The sequence below is a fragment of the Taudactylus pleione genome, unplaced genomic scaffold, assembly GCF_031769625.1.
Source record: "Taudactylus pleione unplaced genomic scaffold, aTauple2 ptg000329l, whole genome shotgun sequence".
Classification (NCBI taxonomy): domain Eukaryota; kingdom Metazoa; phylum Chordata; class Amphibia; order Anura; family Myobatrachidae; genus Taudactylus; species Taudactylus pleione.
In genome coordinates this window covers 2,426,388-2,451,924 of record NW_028284730.1, presented here as the reverse complement: position 1 = coordinate 2,451,924, position 25,537 = coordinate 2,426,388, and the positions used below count along the sequence as shown (strand labels likewise).

Below are 25,537 nucleotides of genomic sequence, written 5' to 3'. Positions count from 1 at the left end.
AGTAACAGTTTTGGCATGTCTTGTAAGCTGGTGATAGAAAGAGGGGGCATTGTACAATTGATTTATACACTACCTTGGGGCCTATTTATCAAGCGTTTTTTTCATAAAGTTATGTAGAAACTGCAGTTTCTGCATAATGTTATGAACTGTTGTTATGTATTAATAGCCTAATCCAGAATTCTCCTGCAGAAGGCTAGGACTGTATTACACTGATGGTAGTATACAGAGGACCCGTAAGCGCCCCTGGGGGAGTCTTTCACAAATGTCAAAGACTCCTCCAAAATGCCGGGGAAGTTACTTGCAGGGACAGCATTTATCGCTACCGGTGTCCCAGCAAATTCAGTTTAGTACATAGGTCCCCATTTATTAACAATAGCAATTGCATGACAATACCGTTCATGATCGAATTGCAATATGCGATCATAGCGCCCGGATGTATAATCCAGCACATGCAGGGACACGGGCTCCGAAAGGAGCCCGTCCATGCGATGTGCCCAGAGAGCTGCCGAGCCACACGTCTCTTTCATACATACAGAGAATACTTAATATTTGTGGATAACCCCCCAAAATGTGTATTTTTGAGGATTAAAGCTCAAATATACACTGATAAATGGGCCCCATAGTAGGAATACTGATGAAAATATCCACTGTGATACAATGGGCAGAATTCAATTGTTTCCTGCCCCCATCGCGCTCGACGGAGCTATTCAATTGTTGCTCCTGTCGGGCGCGATCAGCTATCAGTGCTCCATTTCAGCTCGCAGCCCCAGGGGGGCGAGAGCTGAAATGTGCGAAAAGTGACCTGTTTGGGCGCCCAAACATCACTTTTCGCGGTCGCGGTCGGGGGTAGCTGCTTTACGCGGCTAAACCCGACCACTTTGGGCCGATTAGCGCGAAAAATGGCAGCAATTGAATAGCGGCCCGCGATCTCCTGTCACTTTACACGGGAGATCGCGACCGCGTAAACAATTGAATTCCGCCCAATGTGTCAATAATAATTGTGGCAATACCGCGATTATCAATACATAGGCATACTTGTATCTCATTAAAGTGGACATCTCTTAACTGAGCTGCATAGACTTTTTTTTCCTATCAGAGTTACATATAGGAAATAAAAATGGAATAATAGAATCAGTGTATAGGAGAGAGAAAAAAGCAGAAATGAATAGGTCTTGTGTTTATAAGCTGGGTTACTCACAGGGAAACACTGACTGTAGGAAGCTGTGATCAGTCACAGCAGGTAGAGAGAGAGGATCTGGAAGGGAGGAGGGACATGTAAGTCACTAATTTCTGCTGAGTCCCTGCCTTTATTTTCCTGACCTCGCAGACTAGTCCCAGGCCCGGCATTAGGTGGAAGGCCGTGGTTACTCCCACCCAGCCCCGTATGTACAGGAGCAGAGACCTGCCTGTGGGAGCTGCCCTGGAGGTCAGCAGCTGACATGCGAGGCCGGCAGCATGTTGCTGTGTTATTATTTCCGGTAAACGCACCAGACTCTCTGGGACCTCTCCAGCCTGCATTGGGGGCAGCCAGCGATTCACTATCACTGTGTGTGTGGTTGTGCATCGTACACTAGGGCTCACTTTTACTGTGCACCAGAGATTACAGAGATCACTTTCTGCTGTGCACCAGAGATCACTTTTTTGCACCAGATCATTCCTCCAGTTTGCACAGTGACCGGGAGTACTCTGACCCCCGCATAGATACTAGTGCGGGAGCGCCACGCACAGGAGGGAGGGAGCAATGAACCTGTGTAAAGGCGCAACAGCAGCAGCCTCCTGGAGCGCCTCAGACAGGACGGATCAGAATGGGTAAGTGTCATCTGCCTCTCTTATGTACTAACACATTGCAACTCATCATTATTCATAGTGTACGCTGATCATAATTAGGGCCAGGGCATATCAACGGAGAGAGGTCTGCAAATGACCCTAGTACTGTATGTTTCCAATGTACTGTAGGCAGCCTGTGCTTTCAAGCTGCTGATGAAAGCTGGCAGCTCATGCTGGGGGGGCCACAGGTTGCCCTAGTCGGTCAGCTCATGCTGAGGGGTACAGGGTGCCCTATTATGGTTCACACTATAGTGACAGTAGTACAAATGCTGGAAAGTTACTGATTTCCTATCCCAGGTGAATTCGGTGCAATGGCATTCCTGTAACACCAGTTCCTGGAAAAAATAATTTTTGAAAAAACTGCCGACCTTGTGCCACAGTCGGTGTGAATTCGTAAAGCTGCATGTCATGAGCTTAGAGTTGTATTATATGGAATATATATATATATATATTCCATATCTGCTAGTTATTGGAGTGTAAGACCAAACCTCTGTAAGTTGTGATCAGGAATATGCATCTGTTCTCTAAATAAACATTCTGTTTCAGTGAATAGTGCATGACTGACTGTGCCTGGGTTAGCAGTTTTGTAATACTGTATAGCTATTGTATGTGAGAGCTTTCACCACAGGAGTGACCGTGTGTACAGAGTTTCTGCACCAATATTTTATATAGATGACACCGATTCAGCTACCTGTTGGATATTATAGTCCGTGTTTCCTATTACCAGTCAGTATCTTCAGATTGTCCAGAAAACGCATCCCTCAGTCAGGGTATGAGAGAGCCTGCTGCTTTATGTGATGGGGTGTGTTCCCTGAAGTGTGACTATCCTGTAGGTAGGAAGCTGGTCTGGCCTGCCTGTGCAATGTGGTGTTGTACAGGTATCATGGGGAGCATCCCTGAAGTGATTGACATTCTTTGACTGCCTGTGTTGTGGGGTCTCAGGGTGGACTAGTGACATCGAAGACTTTTGGAGGATGGCCTGGTGTCAAGAAGGGCAGCAAAGAAGCCACTTTTCTCCACGAAAAACATCAGGGACAGACTGATATTCTGCAAAAGGTACAGGGATTGGACTGCTGAACACTGGGGTAAAGTTATTTTCTCTGATGAATCCCCTTTCAGATTGTTTGGGGCATCTGAAAAAATGCTTGTCAAGAGGGTGAGCGCTACCATCAGTCCTGTGTCATGCCAACAGTAAAGCATCCTGAGAACATTCATGTGTGTAGTTGCTTCTCAGCCAAGGGAGTGGGCTCTCTCACAATTTTGCCTAAGAAGACAGCCATGAATAAAGAATGGTACCAAAACATCCTCCAAGAGTAACTTCTACAAACCATCCAAGAACAGTTTGGTGATGAACAATGCCTTTTCCAGCATGATGGTGCACCTTGCTATAAGGTAAAAATGATAACTAAGTGGCTCGGGGAACAAAACATCAAAATTTTGGGTCCATGGCCAGGAAACTCCCCAGACCTTAATCCCATTGATAATTTGTGGTCAATCCTCAAGAGGCTGGTGGACAAACAAAAACTCACAAACTCCAAGCATTGATTAAGCAAGAATGGGCGGCCATCAGTCAGTATGTGGCACCAGAAGTTGATTGGCAGCATGCCAGGGTGAATTGCAGAGGTCTTGAAAAATTAGGGTCAACACTGCAAATATTGACTCTTTGCATAAACTTAATGTAATTGTCAATAAAAGCCTTTGACACTTATGAAATGCTTGTAATGTTACATCAGTATAACATAGTAACATCTGACAAAAAGGTCTAAAAACACTGAAGCAGCAAACTTTGTAAAAAGCAATACTTGTGTCATTCTCAAAACTTTTGGCCATGGCTGTATATGTGGTCAGACTGAGTAACCAGGAGAATGGGCTATGGGTTACTGAATGAAGACAGGTTAACCCTACAATACCATAGTAAAATAGGAGCCACAAATAATAGAGCTTCTGTGTTGGCCCGTGATTTGCAGTTAGGTATGGGTGTTAAATACACAACATAGATACATGGTGCTATTTTGCAATTGTAGCCTTTACAATAATTCTAAACATTGGTTTAAAACAGTGGCACATCTATAATGGGTGCCGGGTGTGCCTGGGTCCAGGGGGAACCCCCACACATCCTGTACCAATGTTCTTCAATACTTACCTCTCAAGTCTCACGTTGGCAGCGCTGCACAAATCACTGGAAAAATGCTTGTAATGTTACTTCAGTATACCATAGTAACATCTGACAAAAAGGTCTAAACACACTGAAGCAGCAAACTTTGTGAAAACCAATTTTTGTGTCATTCTCAAAACTTTTGGCCAAGGCTGTAGTTGTAAAGATGCCCATCCACTAGAAGACAGGCAAGTGACTGCACGATTACAACATTGTAATAGTGTAGTCGTTTGTCAGTCAGTGATGTGCCTACACTGAACCAGCAGTCGTTCAGTGTAGGCACAATCAATCATCTGCAAACATGCTGACGTTATCGTCAGGTTGACCAGCAAACGATGACTGATGTCTAAAAGACCAATTTTTTAAACAATCTGCAAACGATTTTCAAACTATTATCGAACGATATCGATATCGTTCAATCGCTTATTTTAATCGCCTAATGGATAAGCACCTTCAGATTACATAGGCCATCAATACAGCTTGGTCTATAATAATCTCATAGTAGTCTTAAGAGTATAGTTATTAGCATTGTAGTCTCGAAGACAAACTTAATTGGCATTTGGTCCATAGATAGTCTTTTTACAGTGAAAATAGATTTTACAGCTCTACTGTTCTAGAAATAAATCTTTGGAAATTAGGGACGTGTTCCTGTTGAATATATGGCAATTCCTTCAAACATTGCCCACCAAGTTAGATGTGTGCTTCACCTCAAGAGCTTTGAAATGAGGCCATGTTATGAGTGGTATAAAGAAGAATAAAATCATGTATATTTATACTATGAAAAATGCTGGTGGTTTTTCAAGGATAACCTCTGTGCTCTTAGATGTCCCCTGTATTTGGCAGCAATTGCGCTGTATGGTTCTGTAACAATCTTCAGAATGGACAGTTGAACAAAGGATTACTTGTACCCAGCAATGTTTTACAGTGTGAGAATTCCAAATCTTCACAATGCTAAACGAACCATAACTTCCTGCTTTATACAGGAGATATACAGAGTTATATAATTTACAAACCTTTTTTTTTTGTGCATTTACTCAATGACAATATTTCAATAAAATTATTTTTAACAAGTACTGATTATATAAACTTCACAATGATTATTAACAAATTAAAAGTACCTGAAGTAATATGTACGTGACTGCTGGTTTGCAAACCTAAGCATTAATTATAAGGATTCTTCCCCAACCAATACCATCGCAGACACGTATATGTATATCCTCTTACTTTCTTACCATCTTTATTGTAAGCATTATTCTGTTTTCTCCATATAATTTGTTACTGAAGATGGCTTCCTGTCTATTCCCCCTTACAAAATATATATATATATATATATATATATATATATATATTTCTAATCTCTCGTTTAGAAAACTACCACACATGTAGTCAGGTTTGGACCCCTCCAGCAGACTCTACCTCTTTTCTTAATTGACAATTCTGTAAAACCCTGAAACAAGCAATGTTGCATCAGCCTAAAATGTTAAACCCTGGATTGTGTTCTCTGTTGGTGGACATAGAAGTGATATGTGGGTGGCTGCCATTTTGAAGCCTGAGGACCATGCTGGAAGACACTGTCTTCATTCTAGCACCCTACGCCTTTCACAACCTGTGCATTTCTGCTTTCCTACCTGGGGTGTTGCTCTCTGATCTGGTGCTTCTAGCACACAAACAGCTGAATCTCAGCAGTTTGTTGCATCAGTGTGCTAGAAGCGCCAGAGCAGGGATCGGCTCCCCAGGCAGGATAGAGGAACTGTACAAGTTGTGACAGGTGCAGGGTGCTAGAATGAAGACTAGACACATACCACAGAATCGTGCCAGTGTCAGGGACTGGCTGATCAAGCCCACTATGCGGTATACCTGCGACTTTTAATCCCCTGAAATCAAAACCGTTTCGACATGATTTTCGAAAATTTGTTTATTTACCATTTATTAAATGTCTTAATACAGAAAACATCACAGATAACTGCTACGTTAATTGCTGTTTCGGAGCACACAACTGTCCCTATGCAATGTGTGGGAACATTGTAATTGTGGTACTTATTAAGCTCTACAAACTTCAGATGGCGTTGGCCTGCTCTTTCCAATGGAAACAGCTGTCGGAGTGCAAAGAGCGATCTCTTCATCCCTCTGTTCCCTCTAACTTTTAAATGGGGAAATATGTATTTTGGGCGCCCATAAGTGATGGGCGCTCGACGGGAGCTATTATATTTAAAAAAATATATTTCTGCTCGCATCCTCCTTAGGTGGCAAGCAGAAATCTGCAAAAATTTTTGCCCTTGGGTGCCCAAACACAGTGTGCCCAGTACTTTAGACGGGTTTAACCAGTTTACATGACTAAAACCTGTGCATTTGGGCTCGATAAGTACTGGTTACCCAGTTACTGGCACCCGTCGACACAAACAATTGAATATCGCCCCCTCACTTTAGACGGAAGGTCGGGTGCGAGAGGGTGCGAAAAGACAATTGACTTCCTCCCTTAGTGAACATAAACACGACCTACAGTAAAGCATGCACAGGAACGCTGCTGCGACAGAACCCCGCATTGTAATCCGTTAATGCTGATGAAAGTACAGCTTTCAACATTCGGTGGGGCAGCGGTTTTGTTTTTTTTGTAGGAGCTTTTGTCCCGCCATGAACAAATTGTCTCAAAATAATTCCTTATCACCTCGATATGCATAAATAATAGGATTCACAGTATGGTATGTGTAAGAACGGAAGAATAGACCCCTTTTGGCAGAAAGTAATCTGCTGGGTCCTAGTTATACAGTTCTTCTGATAGTGCCTTGTGATCAGTTGCTTTTGTCAACACACATCAGAGTATATAGAAAGGCTTCTGGCAGTCAGTCAGAGGCTGCATATCTGTGTGTGACTATCACAGCAGAGAGCAGTGGAGGTAATGTGCGAAATAGGGAAAAATACACACAATTTTGCAATTGATGCATAGAGGTAGTGCAACTACATTAAAAGAAAAAAAGTATACTGTTAGGCTTCCAGCTGGCCTTCCGGTTACCTCATGAATGCTGCGCCCCTTTTCTGTTAGCCAGGAGGTGGCTGCCATTTTTCCAGGGTTTCTATCTACTAATTGCATGCCCTGGCAGTACATACGTATACTAAATGAGGCCAGTTTCAGCCCCGCCCACTTTTGGCATCACAAACTATAATCCAGTACCAGCATCACAAGGTAGGAAAACAATAACCTACAAACACAGCTGTAAATTTAGCCTAGTGCAAAAAATAAATTGTTCTGCACTATTTTTTGGCCAATTTTTTTTCTTTTTATTTTGTAGTTCGCTTTATAAAATGTCTGTGCAGCAATTCTCAAGAGATTTGAAATCGCTAGCGACAGTGGTTACATTGCACAATTCCCGGTGTAGTTAGAAGAATATGTAGGGAAGGAGATTGAAAGTTAATAATAAGGAATTTTTTTTTTTTCTCAATGAGGCAATGGAGATGTGATAAGGACTAGTACAAACAACTGCATGGGAAACCTTTAATTTTCATGTGTAGAAGCACCAGAGCAGAGAGCTACACCACAGGCAGGAAACAGGAACTGCACGGGTTGTGGCAGGTGCAGGGTACTAGACTGTCCAATTTGTGCCACTGTTTTTCCCTTTATAGCGTGCAAAAAGAGAGCCATTTTTTTTTTACTTGCAATAGAAAGACAATGGTTTAAATAAAGCTAAATAAAAAAAAATCTGCCTAAAGTAGGAATAGTAGAGTCATGCTGGCCATACACCTGCACGTTTTCGGGCCGATTGGCCGTTTTCGACGAGTTGTATGATGGATCGTGTGGAAATCGTGTATTTTTTTTAGTAGGATACGATCCGATGCGCGCTACCGCAGCTCCTAGAACGGATCGTATGATCGGATGTGCAGGCCATATGGTCCATCGTATCGTGTGCAGATCGTACCGCGTATTTTGTGCATGCGATTCGTCGTGCGTCCATTCATGTCATTTCAATGACTTTTTCCTGATGAGCGCGTGAGGCACACAATCGATCGTACGACAGATCGTGTGTAAAGAGACAGATCAAATATGCCGCCGGGACTGCCAGGGAGCTCCGGGGAGTCGTGAGCTGAATCTTATCTGATGCTGGTCGCGCAGGTGTATGGCCAGCGTCAGTGTACATTTAGAGAATGCCGCTAGTAAATTTCGGACAGACGTGGAATTATATGTGACAGGTGAAATGCTGCATTTTGTTCTTAGCTCTTACTTTAGAAAAGGTTTAATGTATTGGCCTCATGAGATTAGATAAGATGGCTACAGAGTTATTACATAACACAGCCCAGAAATCCATTTAGCATTGCTAAAACAATGACAAACAAGGTTGAATTCTACATTGTGGAATTTAAGGAATGAAAAGCAAACAGTAGTCACAAGATTCCACTGAAATACAAAGAAGGATGTCTTAATGTATGTATAAGCCGATGACACTGGTAACCCTTGTAAAGAGCTGGTCCTGGCACTGCAGGCCTTGGAGTTAGATAGGACTAAGGACCTGATTCAGAGCCGCTCGCTCTGAATTGGGGCCGGGCTTTTTTTATTTTTTGAAGTGGCCTTTTGGCCGCTCGCATAGCTGTGGGTGACCACCCACAGCTATAGCGAGCGGTCATGATGATGGTCGCGATGGTCAAGACCATCGCGACCATCGGGCTTGCGACGAGACCCTTGTGGTAGGGTCTCATTCATCGCAAGCCCCAGAGAGCTTTCGGCTCTAACAGAGCCGGAAGCTCTCCACTGACATCATTCTCATGGGAACGCCTCCGTTTGGGCAGCCACCCCCCCTTTGGTGTGAGACCCGGAGCGACGGATTGGCCGTCGCTGGCCGGGTCACGCTGTGGGCCACCATCGACCCAGTTGCGAGCGCTCATCGCTTGCGACCGGGTCTGAATCAGGCTCTAAATCCAGATAGACAGTATCATTGTAATGAGCATGTCCTGAGGCCCTAAGACTTACATTAACTCGCAAGTGTACCACATCAGCACATTGTAAGCGCATACTAATGCTGGTACCCACTGGAAGATATATTGGCCGATAAATTGATGTGTGTGTGCGTCGGCCAGAGTGTACCAGCGATATGTCTGTGACCGATGGCGTTCACAGACATATTATGTCGCCTGTGCTGCATAGCCGATGCCCAGTATATCTGCTGACCGCCCGCATACGTGCAGCAGAGGCCGCGGGGAGGGGGCGCTGCGCGACCCCTGGCTAGCGGGACCCACGGCCGGATGACCGACGATGGTTGTTCAGTGTGTATGAACTACCATCATCTGCAGATATACTGTATCTTTTACGTTTGTACCCAGCTTTAGGAAATTGCTGGGTTTCACCTTTTTTACTTTTGAAAAGAGCTTACAACACGAAAGAGAGTAGTCAGTTGTCAAAATATACCATGACGGAGGTAATAAGGCAGCAAAGGATGATGGCTCAGAAGTGGAAAGCAAACAGAAACACCTAAGAGAATGAGCATATCTAACGCAACTACAGCAATTTTTTGCATTAACTGGTTTTGAGAAAAGGGGTCAATATCAAATAAGCTCCATTGCGGGGGAGGGAAAGGGATGAGGTGGTGTATTGGGAAAGGGCGTGTAGGGGAAAATACCCCAACCAGGGCCACCTTGTGACTTCATCTCTGTGTCATTCAGTACACAATTCTTGCACCGTGAGAATGAAATATCTGTAGCATTCACATTTAGTAATCGCTTATTACTGTACATGTCCAGTGATGCCAGTAATTGTATAGGGTGAACCACCAGCTATGCGAATACAGACGTAGAATTCATTAACAAGCATGGTGTCACATATATTGTCCTCTGAGAGATGTCACCGGATCTTAGTGAATTGTTTGGCTGTATCTCATAAATTGTTGACTGCCTCAAGATGTGACAAAAGTTTCACATGCAATATAAGCAGCCTTGCTGTCCCATCACACACACTGAGGCTAAAATGTACATTATATAAGGAGAAGATTGGGCAATATAACAGACAGGGGGGCTGGATTTGCCCCTAGGCAGGAAGAGGCAAAACCAATCCTAGTCTCTCACCAGATAGTAGAGGAGACTGCACAAAAAAATGCTTGATCCAGTCTCTGCTTTCTCTGGAGCAGTGGCGTAACTAGGGCAGGGCGAGCGGGGTGCGTGCTGTGGGACCGGCGGCGCGGGGGGGGCACCGCCGGCCACGGTAGCGGCCCGCCCGCCCTAGTTAGCCAGTGTAGCGCCGACCGCAATGAGTGCGGTCAGCACTACACATTTACACAGGACCGGCGCTAGGCTTCCAGCACTGGTCCTGTGCTGCACACCTGAGCCTGTTCCCTCCCTTTGAGCGCTTGCCCAATAGCACTAGGAGGCGGGCTCAGGCTGTGCATAACAGGCGGCGATGCGTGTGTTAAACAGCAGCCAATGAGAGTCAGATAGACTCTCATTGACTGCTGCAGCACCCACTGCAAGTGCTCGGCTTCCGTCCGGCTCCTGCAGTGGGTAATGGGACAGACGTCATGACATCATGACATCTGTCCCATAATGCTGAGCGTGCCAGCCCGGGAGGACTGGCGGGTGGCGGGAGCGGTGTCGCGGACCGTAGCAGCAGCAGCGTGGATTCAGGTAAGTATATTTTTATATATATATTTTTTTAAAACCTGTCTGCACTACTGGGGGCACAACGGGGGAGGGGGGTGGCTACTACTGGGGGGACCTCTACTGGGGGTGGGGGCACAACGGGGGAGGGGTGGCTACTACTGGGGGGCACCATTATTGGGAGGACCTCTACTGGGGGGGGCTACTACTGGGGGCACTTAATCGGGAGGGGGAACCTCTACTGGGGACTACTACTTGGGGGGGGGAGGGAAACTACCACTGGGGGCATTATAAAAGGGGCATATTACTAGAGGCACTGAACTGGGGGGACCACTACTGGGGGCAATAATAGGAAGGTCCACTACAGGGGGCACTGGATAGGGGGGATCACTACTGGGTGCCTGCATAAGGGGGACCACTACTGGGAAAACTGCATGGGGGGACTACTGCTGGGGCACTATATAAAGGGCACTGCATAAGGGGATACCGCTACTGGGCGCACTGCATTGTGGGGACTGCTACTGGGGGCACTGCATTTGGGGGGGCCACTACTGGGGGTACTGAGTAAGGGGAACTAATTGGGGCTGTATAAGGGGGACCACTACTGGGGGTACTGTATAAGGGGCACTACTATGGGCCTGCATAAGAAGGACCACAACTGCATACTGGGGGTACTGTATAAGGGGTACTACTGGGATTAAGGTGCATATGGATAGGAATGTTCAGTGTGAAAATAAAAATAAAGTTGACACACACCATTTTTAAGTGACCACGCCCATTTTTTATTTTTTTTTGCTGCGTGTGCACATCAGGGGAAGGGCTCCCTTTTCAAATTTGCCCTGGGCTCCAAATATCCTAGTTATGCCACTGCTCTGGAGGTTACGTCCTCCTTGTCCGGAGGTTCGGCAGGCGTGCACTTAAGGGCAGAGCGCATTTTACAGTTCTTAGGGCCTGATTCAGAGACGGACGCAATTCCGATATGTACGTAGAACAAGTGATTGTTTGCTAATGTACATGTGCAAACGCCGAACTGCGCACACGCAGCGATTTTTTTTGTTTTTTGCAACTATGTTTGCATAGTGGAACCATTCGCAAAGTGAGTGACAGGTAATTAGCGTTTGGGGGAGGTAACGGGGGAGGGGGGTTGGATGATTGCAGGCTTGTCTGATCGTTTAAACACTGTTTTGTGGGCGTGCATAAATTAGTCATTGCGATCTCTTATGCAGTCTCTGCGTGTCAGTGTTTGCAGCTGGTCAGACTTGCTGCATATGCAGCATGGCTGCCCGATGAGTGTCGATGGTACCGATGTTTATGCTGTTTCCCGTCGTCGTACATACATGAGAAGGCAGCAGTGGGCGTCCCTATGTTCGGCTGTGCTTTGGAAGTCATTGGCATACTTTAGCAATTACAATCGGTGAGAGAATGCAGTTGTGATTGCATTACTGTCCGCCTCTGAATCAGGCCCCTAATATGTGCAGGGTTTCGGCATCCTGATAAAGTACCCTAGCGGGATCACAGTATAAGAAATGTGGGGCTGGCTATGGTTATTTACGATGGAAGGTGAACCAAGTATACTTGAACTTTACTTTGTAAAAAGTACTCACCAACCAGTTGTACATATGGAGTAGTTACACATAGTAACCTATTAGCTGCCATCTGTCAGTTGCGAAATACATTCTATAAATTGATTGCTGGAAGCTAATTGGTTGCTGAGGTCGTCATCTCCACACGTCCTCTTTAGAAGGTTTTTATTTCTCCCACAGTGCATTGTGTACTATGTAATATGTTGGAGTTAAAAAACCAACCAATCAGCTCTTGTCATTTTTCAAACACAGCCTGTAACATGACAGTTAGGAGTTGATTGGTTGGTACTTTATCTCTCTACAAGCTCTGATAATTGTCCCCCTTATTATGAAACATATTAAAGTTTAAAAAAAATGGTCTAAGGAGCTGTTTGTGATCTACGGTAATATTGCGAGACACAACAGGAAACTCCACTGACAGGAAACTGATGCTGGCGTGGGTGGAAGTGACTGCTCCGCCGGCTGTATCTGCAGTCACTGCTTCTGGTGTTCAAAATGGGGCAAAGTAGAACTTTTATGAACTTTCAAAGATTAGAATAGAAGCTGGTCCAGGAACCTGTGCTGCTTTTGTTGACCCGTTCAAAATGTTTTGTGCAAAACTAAATCTAGTTAGATATAATACAAGTTTCAAATTAATTAGAAAACAAGTGGTGAGTTGTCATATTGGGGCAGATGTATGAAGCTGTGGAAAGTGATAAAGTGCAGAGTGATAAATGACCAACCAATCCGCTCCCACCTGTCATTTTTCAAACACAGCCTGTAACATGACAGTTGTGAGCTGATTGGTTGGTCGTTTATCACTCTGCACTTTATCACTTTCCAGAGCTTCATACATCTGCCCCAATATTACATATTTTATTATCATGCTCCTTGTCCAGTATGTGATGTCAGGGTGGAGAGCATTTAAGGATAATTCTATTGTTGCTTGCACACTGTGAGGCCATTCCAATTAGGTGCCAGTTGCGAGATTGTTTCATGAAACTCAGACCTTGCACGAATGCGTGGACCCGATAATTCTCCAATCCAATTAAAAATGCCTCTTCGTGGTTCTCGCATCTGGGGTTTGCGAATTGTCTGTCAAATGCGATGTGAGAGGAGAAAAAAAAGTGACACTTACGTTTGCAGAATCATACCAAGGGCTGTTAGTGGGCATAAGGAAAGTGCTGGAGCGAAGAAAAAAGATGCTTTTGGGGTACTTTGAGGTGACTTTAAAAAAAAATAAATGTAAAAAAATATATATTTTTCAAAAGAAATACTCTAATTAAATTTGGGGTGCATAATGCAACAAAAAAGTTGATTTTGGATTAATTGAGGCCAATTTTGTTTTCAACCCCAAAGAATGACATGTAATTATTGGAGTAATTAAGCTAATTAGAAACTTCCATTTGCCTAATTAGTCATTATGGGTGGAGGGGGCTTGGGTGTCCAAGGGGTTCTGCACGGTGTCCCGACATTTTAATCTTAAAATAAAGATTTTTCCTGCCATCTCTCTGTATGCAGTTGGGATGCCAACGGTCGAATTGCCGACCGCAACCCGACGCCCAGCATAACGAACGAACGTAAGCCAGGTGCGGACAACCGCAAGGGCGGAGGGATAGGTTTAGGGCTCCGGGGGGACTTAGGGTTAGGCACCCCCCTGCTTTTTTGTATTTTATTATTATTATTATTACATTGTTTCATTCAGGAAGCAAACGATTGAGAAAATGAATTGATTTTTATTATGCACAGTGACCTTATGGTCCCTATATTGTAGGGTAGGGGAACACTTTAGGTACATACACACACCGATTTTTTTCTTTTTCTTGAATGGATATCATTTATTGTTCAATCGTTGAAAAAATTGTTCACTTCTAAGTTGAAACGGTGAACGATTATCGTTCATGCGTGTTCACGTTTGTAGTTTAGTCAGACTGACCAACTCAACGATTTTCATTAAGGGAATACGCAAAAATCGTTTGTAGTTCCGTTGAAAAAAATGAACGAAAATCATTTACTAAAATTGTTCATTTACAAAATCGTTACGTGTGTGTGCACCTTTTGGTGTTTGAATCATACTTTGGAGTGTCTCTTTCCATCTCTTACGCTGCATGTACAATATCCTGGCACCCTTGATAAACCATTGGGGACACTGAACTCTCTATTTCTCTTCCCAATAAAATCCAATTATATTTTATTTTGTATTCTGGTATGTTGTTGATGGTTTCATTCTAGGCTCTGAGCTTCTCCCTGAATTATCCTGCGATTGGCTTATTACATGAACACCAGCACGTACAGAATATTACAACATAGATATCTCTCAGTTCCAGAAAGTTCAGTGAATACATATTTGTGGATGTTATTACTAAAGTTTCAGGAGGCCATCTGCATAACTGGATATAATGCTGAAAGCATGTTCACTCAGCCAACCTCACGTTCTGTTAGCGCTTGAGGCAGCTGCAATCTGATCTTCTATCTGCTGGTGTCTGGAACCAGCAATGTGTCTGATTTCCTCTACACTACAGCTATAGTAACTAGACAGCACTGAGTATATTGTTCTATGTATCATCAGAATGCCTAGAGCACCTACCTTCCCGGTATGTAGTCATTAACATCCGTATCAACATAACGACCATGTCGACATTCAAACAACTTCAATGTACTAACTGTCCACATAATGTTACATTTTTTAGGCTTTACATTTTTTCAAAATTAATGTGGTCCCGTCCCTATGAAGTATGTGATTACCATCTTTCATGTGGCGCGATGTCATAAGCCAACATTTTCTGTTTGTTACCAGCTCAGCACATGGCTTTTCCCCTAAATCCATTTAAAATCACTGAGAGAAGGACTGCTTTTTTGTATTTTATTATTATTACATTGTTTCATTCAGGAAGCAAACGATTGAGAAAATGAATTGATTTTTATTATGCACAGTGACCTTATGGTCCCTATATTGTTACAGATACGAAGGCTGTGATTCAGATGTAGTGATGAGACCGACAGCGGAATCCCGGCAAGGGATGTAACCTAGGCGTCCAAATACTGACACCTACGTTAACCCTGATGCCGGAACGCCGAGGACGCCAGCCCGAACGTAGGTAAGTCCGGGGTGCCCTTAGCGTTAGCCACGGGGGGGAGGATTAGTACTAGGGTGTCTAGCAGGGTTAGGTTTGGGGGGGGGTGTTAGGTTTAGGCACCCCTGGGGGGGAGGTTAGTGTTTTGGCACAGCCTGAACAAAGGTAACTCAAGGGTCCCCTTAGCGTTAGCCGCGGGGGGGAGTATTAGTAGCAGAGTGTCTAGTGGGATTAGGTATTAGGGTTAGGCACCCCTAGGAGGGAGGGTTAGGCACCCCTAGGAGGGAGGGTTCGGTTTAGGGTGAGAGGAGGGGGTGTTAGGTGTAGGCACCCCCGGTGGGGAGGTTAGGGTTAGGCACCACTAAGGGAGGGTTAGGGTGGGGGACAGGGGAGGGTTGGGATACTTACCTACTCCAGTCGGGATCTCCTCATGTCGGGCATCCGCTGTAGGGATTTGAACCGGCAGCTAAACAGCTGCCGGCATTTCAATCCCATACCGTTTTGCGCACACCCTGCTGGGTCTCTATACAAACAGGCTCCCGACGAAGCAATTCAATTTTCTTCATTCGGGTGCCCATTAGTATTTAACGCGGCTAAAAGCACTCCGTCTAAAGAAGAGGTTAGGACACTGTTAGGGCGTCTAAATAAACGAACTTTGCACATATTTTTTCTTGCACCTCAGGAGGCTGCGAAAAGAAATGTCGCCCCTCCGAACGCAGCAACAATTAAATTGCTACATCAGGAGCCCAACCTATATACGCAAGGGCGTCCAAAACAATTGAATCGCCCCCAAAAAGTCAGTAAGGTTGTCCCAACATACTATACATTCCTCCCACTCTCTGGGGCAAAATATCCCAAATGTCACTACTTAGGACCAGTTGATGCTTAGTGGACATTATGGGTAAATCTTAATTTCTAATCTCCTTCACACAGTCCCCTTTCCAGCATAAATCCCATTTCCTGCAGCTAAGCATTGAGGTAAATAACTGGCTCAGAAGCATCTTGCAGTCTCATCCTGGCAGTGGGGTAAAGATAGACGGGCCTAGGTTTGATGTAATTCCTGCAACCAAATGTGTGTATGGTACTGCAGAATTGGAGGGCAGGTGTATTGGTTAGCCAGTATTGTTTTCCCATGATGATCAGTAGCACTAAAGGCACACATCCACTAGATGATTAAGTTGAGCAATTGAACGAAAACGATCGTTCAGTCGTTTGCAAATCGTTTGCAAAAATGTCTAAAAGGACCAGCGATGCGTGTGCCCGCTGGTCGTTTAGACATCTATCATCATGCAAACATGTTGGTCAACCTGATGATTAACCTCAGGTTGAGCATGTTGCCAGATGATTGATGAGCCTGCACTGAACGACTGCTCACTCAGTGCAGGCTCATCACAGACTGACAAACGACTGCACGATTACAATGTCATAATCGTGCAGTCATTTTCATGTCTGCTAGTAGATGGGCACCTGCTTAACCAGTCCACTTCTCATTGGGTAATTGCAAATTGATCTCTCCAGCTGTATTATATAAAGTTGCAGCCTACTACCCACATCACTGAGTTGGTAGTTTCATATGAACTGTGACAGGAGAGGGCTTTAAATGGGGAAAATCATATATGTGTATTCACTTTAAATTTCACATAATTGAGTTTGTACTTATATTTACATGACCAGAACGACTTTCACATGTATTAATATCATTGCCCAGACCCTCTTCTGTGCTTGTTTGCTGCATTTACTCTTCCACCCCCTACAGCATTGGACATGGAGGCTCTGACCAAGGGGAAACTACAAATGTCCAGTTAAGCAGAAGTAGTGTAGTTGTGTCCAGTATACATTTATATGTGTACAGGTTGAGTCTCCCATATCCAAATATTCCGAAATACGGAATATTTTTTACTTGACTGAGATTATGAATCCTTTGATTTTTGATGGTTCAATGTACACAAACTTTGTGTAAGGCACAAATTCTTAAAAATATTGTATACATTTACCTTCAGGCTCTGGCCCTGATTCAGTGCCGGACGCTCTGACAGAGCACTCGCTCTGAATCAGGGCCGTCCCTCATACCTTTTGGAGCGGCCTCCTGGCCGCTCGCATAGGTGTGGGTGACCACCCACAGCTATAGCGAGCGGCCAAAATGATGGTCGCGATGGTCAATACCATCGGGCTTGCGACGAGACCCTTGCGATAGGGTCTCGCTGCCGCAAGCCCTGGAGTGCTTTTGGCTCTATCAGAGCTAAAAGCACTCCCACTGACATCACTAGTGATGTCAGTGGGGCCGGCCCCAGACGGAATGGGAACGCCTCCGTCTGGGCAGCCACGCCCACCAAAGGGGGCGTGCTGTCAATCATCATCGACAGCACGTCCCCTTTGGTGCGAGACCCATAACGAAGGCTTGGCCGTCGTTATTCGGGTCTCGCGCATGCGCACTTGGGCAACATCGACCCGCTTGCGAGCGGGTCTGAATCAGGCCCTCTGTGTATAGGGTGTATGTGAAACATAACTGAATTTTATGTATGTACACAAACTTTGTTTGAGCCACAAAATTATTGAAAATATTGTATAAAATTACCTGCAGGCTGTGTGTATAAGGTGTATATAACACATAAATGCATTCTATGTGTATATTTGGGTCCCATTCCCAAGTATTTCTTTATGATATGCAAATATTCCAAAATGCGGAATATTCCATTATCCAAAATACCCCTGGTCCCACGCATTTTGGATATGGGGGACTCGACCTGTATTATAAATGGGCTTTGTTTGATATTATACATTTTGTGGTGGTGTGTTACTTGCTTGTTAAAAATCGGCCCCACATAGGCTGCTATACGTTCTAATAGAAGAGAAAAATGCTACTTCCCTTTTACCTTGAACATTGTGTGTCGGCCTGGAGCCTGTCTGTCAAGAACGCAGAGCGGCTGCTAGCTTCCTGCCCACAAGGCTGTGTCGGGAGCAGGGCAGCCCCTCGCCACCTGCGTCCCAGCTGCTCACGTCACTCTCACCCCTGGCCTCACATCTTTGGACTTTCTAAGCATCCCATTGCTGTAGCAGCGTGACTCCAAAAGGGGAAAGTACTGGGCAAAAACAATAGATGAAAGATCATTGAGGTAGGAGGACACTTTTATTGTTATTTGAAATTAAAAGTGAGCCAAAGCCACAGACGGAAGCTCCTACTTGTTAGGAATGTACATGAGAGCCAGGATCTGACTCAGCCTTTACAACAGGGTAATTGTCACTTCTTTAAAGAGAAGCTTAACCTGATCCAGCATGAAAGGACCTCTCATAACCGTAACACATGTGTATATATAAACACTCCTATAGCTTGACAGGTCTTCAAAAGTTGGGCATTGCAGGTCACCTTGCTGTTCATCTGTGCTATTGTTTTCAGTTGTCAGCGTTTACAGCTAGAAAAAAAACTCCCCGGTGTCCTACAGTACGCTTCTGGACAGCAACAAAGGGGGGTTTCTCCTAATAGCACAGCTTTGCAGTGTTTCCCACGTGTATTTGCGAATGCTCTCCTATCAAGCCATTGCATTTCATAGAGACTGAAAATTGCACATCTGTAACAATATAGGTGCATACACACACACAACGATTGAATTAATGAACGATTTTAGTAAACGATTTTCTACCTTGAAAAAATGAACTAAAATCGTTTACTAAAGTTGTTCATTTACTATGTTCATTTAAATGTAATGAACGATTTTTATGAACTACAAACGATTTTTGCATATTAACTTAATGAAAATCGTTGAGTTGACAAGTCTGACTGAACTACAAACGTGAACGCGCATAAACAATAATCGTTCATCGTTTGACTCAGAAAGTGAACGATTTTTTCAAACGATTATCGTTAAACGATAATTGTTCAAAAAATCGTTGTGTGTGTGTGTGTGTGTGTGTATGTACCTTATGACTGACAATTATTTTATTTGTTTTGCTGCTCTCCAGAACATTGATGATAGCTGGGTGTAGGAATTCAAATTCCTTCCATCACCTGCACAACTTAATGGTGCATACACACGGTCAGATTTTTCCTTCAGATATGAACGATAACGATTTAAAAATTGTTCAGTCGTTCATATCTGAAGGAAAATCGTTCATATCTGACATGCCTGAACGATGGACGATCAACGATGCGCGTTCCCGTTTGTCAGATAACGATATCTGACATCTGATGTGTTTGCAGTCAGACTTGGACGATTCCATTCATTTTAATGCAGTCAAAAATCGTTCAAATCGTTCAAAACTTTGGTAAAATCGTTCAAATCGTTCATCTGACAAGTCTGACAAGTCTGACCGTGTGTATGCTCCATAATGCTGTAACGGGAGGGGTGATGACCTCCGCAGGGCAGTACAGCTTTTAGTTGTTCTTTTATTGCCTAATTAGCGCTGTGTATGACGAATGTTCAGGTGTGTGCAAGTTCTATTTTTTTGAGGGGGAGCATCTAAAATAAATAAACGATACTAAAAGTATTTTGTTTTTATATCTTGTGGTGCTATGGCCGAGCAGTTGTTGTTGTTTGTTTCTGTTTTGCTTTCGTGAATGTCCATCTGTGACTGCCATCTGTGTTGTTTTGCAGTTTGTGTAATGGTAAGGAATACCAAAAAAGTACAAGAACGTGTAGGATTCAGAGTAAAAAAAAAATGTTGTGCTATACGGTCTTGTCCTCTTTATTGTTGCCAATTTCATGTTTTCCATTAGTGAGTGGATGTTCTGGGGAGGACTTTGTGGCCCGCCGTGTCACTCTATGCAGATTGGCAGCAGAGAGCCAGTGCTGTACTGAGTGCGGACATGTGATTGTGGACAGTGAGTGTAGACATGTGATTGTGTGCTGTGCACTTTGAGTAACTTCACAGTCGTCTGGTACCTGGCAGAATAGTGTGCGTTGTATACTGACGCACATCCCCTAGATGTGATCTGATTTCCTGCAAGCCTTGTAATGACAGATCTCATCCTCTTTACTTCTGATTCATTAGCAGGTCCTCTGTAACTCGGAGATACTGTCACACAGACTGTAGACCGTTTACTGACTGCTCACACAGTTCCTTTATACCAGATAACACTCTGAGCAGAGCTCGTAGACATGAACCCTATACAGGCTACAGGAGCAGAAACACTGCTGCAGTAAGTGTGGGGAAACTCTGTGTACACTTGCTGTAAGTTCTTATAGGAAGGAAGTGTGGAACAGACCCATCTGTCACTGTTGGGTTCCATCGCGTGTGGTCATGGATAGTGATAGATACCAGCGCTGGGCTCTGTGATGCCACTTTCCTGCAGGCAATGACATTTCCTGTGGTAAGCTGCATTTCCCCCGTGTCTGTATAGAACTGGCTATGGCACACTATATTGCTTTCTGTCTGCTTTGTGCTATGTGGATTGTGGAGGTCTTACCATCCTGCAGGTGTAGCTGTCTTTGTGCTCAGGAAATGGATGTGGTACGTTGAGAGCAGCATGTGGTGGGGCTGCTGCTTATTTTATTGTTTTTTATATACAGTTGCTATAGCTGGCGGTAATTCCCCTGTCATTGCCACATGTGCCTGTTTTAGAGACGTGAATTATACCTCTTTGCTTATTATACATATTCATAAACTAATTATTCAGATGAAAGATGGTATTGTTGCCTTATCTCAATCCTGTTTTACTAGAACCACAAGTAAATTATTAAGGATTATAATTCTGAAACGTCTCTGCTAAAAATCCCCCTGAAAGTACCTTCAAAATGAGGGTGGTGATGTGAAAGTACCGTATACCCTACTACACATGAAACGGGCCCTGCTCACACCTCCTCTGCATATGATCACATCTGTTCTGCTTCATGTACATGAAACCTTTTTATTTGTCACTCAGTTTCCCCTGTGTGAGGTATAGAGACAGACATCGTGAAGTTCTCTATCTTTTGTGGAACTACAATTCCCAGCATGCTGCACCAGCCTCTCCATGAGGTAATTGAAGCCTCCTGTCATGAATGATAAGTGTTTGCTTCCTGTGGAGAGAAGGCACACACCAGTGTATGTTAGTGTACACCTGTACTCTGGCCTTGTGGATTTGCATGGGAAATTATGTTGATATGTATAAAATGAGGTGTGCTGAGGTTTTCCTGTCAGTCTGTGTACAGCAGTCTGGGCGGGACAGCCCTGTTGTTGTTATACAGTAGATGTGTTGTTATACAGTAGATGTGTTGTACCTTTGTATAGATGAAAGTTGCATTTATGAAGCTTTCATCCTCCCCACCTGCCAAACCGCAAGTTAAGAACGCATTTTTCTCTGTACAGGTTCTGTGTCTCGCCTGCATACTTGTTGTTGTTGTTGTTGTTGTTGTTGTTGTAATAATATTTTTTTTATATTATATAGACACCCACTGAAGAAGTCCCATTGACGAAACTCGCTTGGGGCGTGGCTTGGTGACGTGACGCCGCCGTGATCGAAGTGCAGTTCATGCTAAGGGAGCCGGAACCGGGACGCTATCACCGCTGCATGTGTTACAGCTCTGCAGATATTATCTAAGCTGTTGGTGCTGTTCCTGGGCTCTGTGAATCCCGCGTTTGTTGCCGATACTTGTATGCTGAATGCTGGAAACTTAGATGTAAGTTTTTTTTTTTTGTTTTTTTTTATGTGTGCTTTAATTAAAAATAATTTGACTATACTCAGTGGTGCGCACCCTTCTCCTTCTTTGATAGATAGATTGATAGATATATCTATCAATCTCTATTTCAATTTGAATTGCTATATTAGTGTTCATTCTAGCACCCTGCACCTGTCACAACCCGTGCAGTTCCTCTTTCCTGCCTGGGGTGTCTGTCTCTGCTCTGGTGCTTCTAGCACATTCAGCTGATACATTAAACTGTTAAGATACAGACCAGAGTGTAGTGGAAGCACAAGAGCAGAGAGCGACACCCCAGGCAGGAAAGAGGAACTGCACGGGTTGTGCGGGGTGCTAGAATCAACACTACTATATAATAGGTAAATGCACATATCCATACTGGAATATGATATGAGACAAAAGGTGAGAGGGCCCTGCTTACTTACTGCTTATGTTGCTGGTGACCAGCTTCACTTCATAGCGGGACTAGATGCAGTATTAGTGTTCTGTAACTCTGAACACTGTGGGCATGATTCTGATTTGCACTCCAGTCCGAAAAGGGCCACATCTAGCTAGTTTAGCAAATTGCGCAAGCACTGCAGCTAACAAACGCATCTTTGCATACCTCCGAGCGATTCTCGATCCAAAAGATCTCATCTGTTTCTCTTCGTTCATGAAATGGGCTAGTCTGGGTATCAACTGGACAGCAACTGGGCTTATGCACAAAAGAGAACGGTCTTTTGGTAGTGTCATGGGTGTGCAGGACACCATATTTTGTGTCATGTGCAATGCCTACTGCTAACTGATCTTTCACGCAGCATGGGTTAGGCGTAAGTGCCAAGAATGGAGTTCAAAATCCATTTTCATGAGGCATCCAGACTTGCAGATGACTGAGAATGGGACTCTGTGTCTGTGAGCACAATATCTCACAATATGCTTCTCATTGTTGCTGCTTGGGTGGAGTAGGGATTTTAGGGAAACATTCTGTGGTGTGAACGCAGGTTTTTGGGCAGTAGTTTTGTGAAGGTACAATTCGTGGTAGTCTTGTGGTAGCACAGGTGGGTAGGCAGTAGCTTTGTGGAGGCACAAGTAGATGGGCTGTAGTCTTTTGGAAGCACAAGTGGGTGGAACGTAGTCTTGTGCTAGTAGAAATGGGTGAGCAGTAGCACAGCCGTAACTAGACTTTTTGGTGCCCTGTGCCGGAAAGAGCCTCTAATTTGTCCTCTATGATGATGAAGGGCTACCAATCCCGTTGTTCCACTGTTATCCAGTTCTAACTGCCAAATACAGTGTGAATCCAATGGCTGCAGTGATGATACACAATAATTATGCAGTATAACTCACCATCTCTAGATGTAGCAGCAGGATTTGTCCATCAGAACAGCTGTGCACAAGCCTGGAGCCGGCAGTGTAGATCACTGACTGAAGGTATAGAAAGAGTGCTGCTTGTAGTGTATATGCAGCAAATATCACCGGCGGGGAGATCCATGGATGTACCTTGTGCCGGCAGCTGAACTCACTGGCAGAAATTGTGGGGCAGATAGCTCCATCTGTAAGGTGTCTGATTGCTATGTGAGAGATGATAGGTTCATGTCCCAGGTATGACAGTATTTTGAAATGTGTGTTAAATAAAAGAGGATGTGACAGAAGGTGCTTGGGGATGTGGCCGTTGGAAGCGGAGTCAGTCTTGGCCAGGGAGGAGATAAGGGCAGCCAGGAGATGCCAGGGATATAAGTTGAGGAAGCTAAAAACGAGAATGATTATAAACAGAAAATTGACCAGCCCAAACAGTGCCCCCTGCGCGACAGTGCCCTGTGCCATGGCACATCTTTCACCACCCTAGTTATGGCCCTGGGCAGTAGCATTGTGGAGGTAGAAATGTGTGGGCAGTAGTCTATTGGATGTAACAGCTGGTGGGCAATTCATTACCTCTGGAACACAAGCTGGAAATATATGTACGTGAGCTGTATAATATGTAATATTTTGATCAATAATGTGATGGTCATTGATATGATAGGTGTGATTCTTTTGCTTGCCTAACCTTAAAACCCTTATTTATGCCCCTTCCTCCTAGATTTTGTATACATATGGTATAAGTTCTTGGCAGACGGAAAAGGACAGTTTGGTAGATTGAGTAGAGGCGGATGGATTGTGGGCTTAGATGGTTGGGTAGGGAGCTGTAGCAAAACCATTTGTGGGGGAAATAATTCTAGCAGTCACACTAATTTTCCTGCACCTCGGGGATGTCACTTGTTCATAGTACTTTTAATTGGCTGAATATTGTTCCAGCCCACAAAATAAGAGCTTCCATAATGTGTAGGTATGCATCAACTTTTTATTTTCTCTTATAGAATACATATATCTTTTGCCCTATTGTTTTCACTTATGCATTGATTTCCATAAAAAAATCCTTATCTACAATGAGAAGGCCCCAAACTTTGTCTTACAGTAGGGTTGGCTGTGCTCCAAGGCTGTCGGCATCTGCTCCACACTGGCTCCATTAGCTGAGCTGCTGGTCCAGAGCCTCCAGAGCAGAGAGAGACTTCCAGCCCCAGGCTGGTTTCTTGTTTTGATTTTATTGGGTATTTGTGTTTGCTGTCCTCAGGATGCTCCGGGCATTGCTGTAATCACCGGCGATTGTGGCCCTGCCTGTGTGATGTCACATGGAGGGGATGTGGCCTGTACAGGGCCCGCGGATAATGTTATATATATCAAAATGGCGCTCTGCAGAAAAAAGGTTCCCCACCCCTGATCTAGAAGGTGTGCCTATGTGTGCTGAGAAACTTGCACTTTGCAATGTAACTATTGCAGGATAAGTCCACTCTCTTTGGTAGCATCTTTTTCATTAAATAAAACACCAGCCTCGTAAAATACCATTTGATTTATCCTCATTCATGAAGGGACATCAGGACTGTGTTTTATTATAGCTGCAACTTTTGTATGTGAACCATACCTTGATTTTAGTGCACCTAGAAAAAGCATTATATCACCAAAACACGAAAACACGTTAAACATATGGAACAAGCCCCAGAGACCGCCAGAAAAAGTATTTTTCCAAATGAAAAAATGGCTGCGCACCCATCCACACAGCAGCTCTCACCTCCCCCGTACCAGTTTAGTAATCTTTGTTTTCTCAACTGCTCTGCAAAACTAGGTGTTTATGCCTTACTGGGTAAGGTATTCCCTTGCTCCGCCCACTTCCCTTCTGGCCGGTGAAAGCAGGGATGGACTTCAGTGAGTAAACCATTGATAATACAATTGGTGATTAACCTCGATGGTATGAAACTGGCCATCCCTATATTACTCACAGGCCAAATTAAAGTTAAGGGTGGGGCTTCATGGGTCATGTCAGGGCGGAGCTAGGCTCCGTTTCTCATTGCCAAGTAGAATAAAAAAGACCATTGGGGAGCTCTGTTCCATCGATGGCATCCCCGTGTGAAAGCATCTGCTCACCCCATGCCGCCATCCAGCTTCAGAAATCCTTGCGGTTTAAAGGAAATCTTGGGCAAGTCAAGTTGCACGGCAGGACCAAAGCTAGTGTGCCTCAGGTGTTTTACACTTCATAAATGAAATCCAATGGAGGCAGCCGTAGTTGTGGGCTGCACCAATACAGTTGGGAGTGCAGCCTATCGGTTGGCTGGGAAAGGGCTATGGGTGTGTCTGTTTGCCTTAGATGTAACTGTACACAAGCGGCATAAGCTGCAGTATTCACAAATGGAGCTGTGTGTGTGTAGTTGGTGAAGGTAAATGGGCCTG

The 25,537-nt window shown here is 44.3% G+C and overlaps 1 protein-coding gene across 1 annotated transcript in view; it reads left to right on the top strand.

The window, feature by feature from the left end:
• Positions 1-1,232: 1,232 nt before the first annotated feature.
• Positions 1,233-25,537, top strand: part of PSD4 (pleckstrin and Sec7 domain containing 4) — a 65,512-nt gene continuing 41,207 nt past the window's right edge. The window contains exons 1-2 of the mRNA XM_088443300.1: positions 1,233-1,809; positions 21,553-21,784. The gene's annotated coding sequence lies outside the window, so the exon portion shown is untranslated. The remainder of the gene's footprint in view (positions 1,810-21,552; positions 21,785-25,537) is intronic.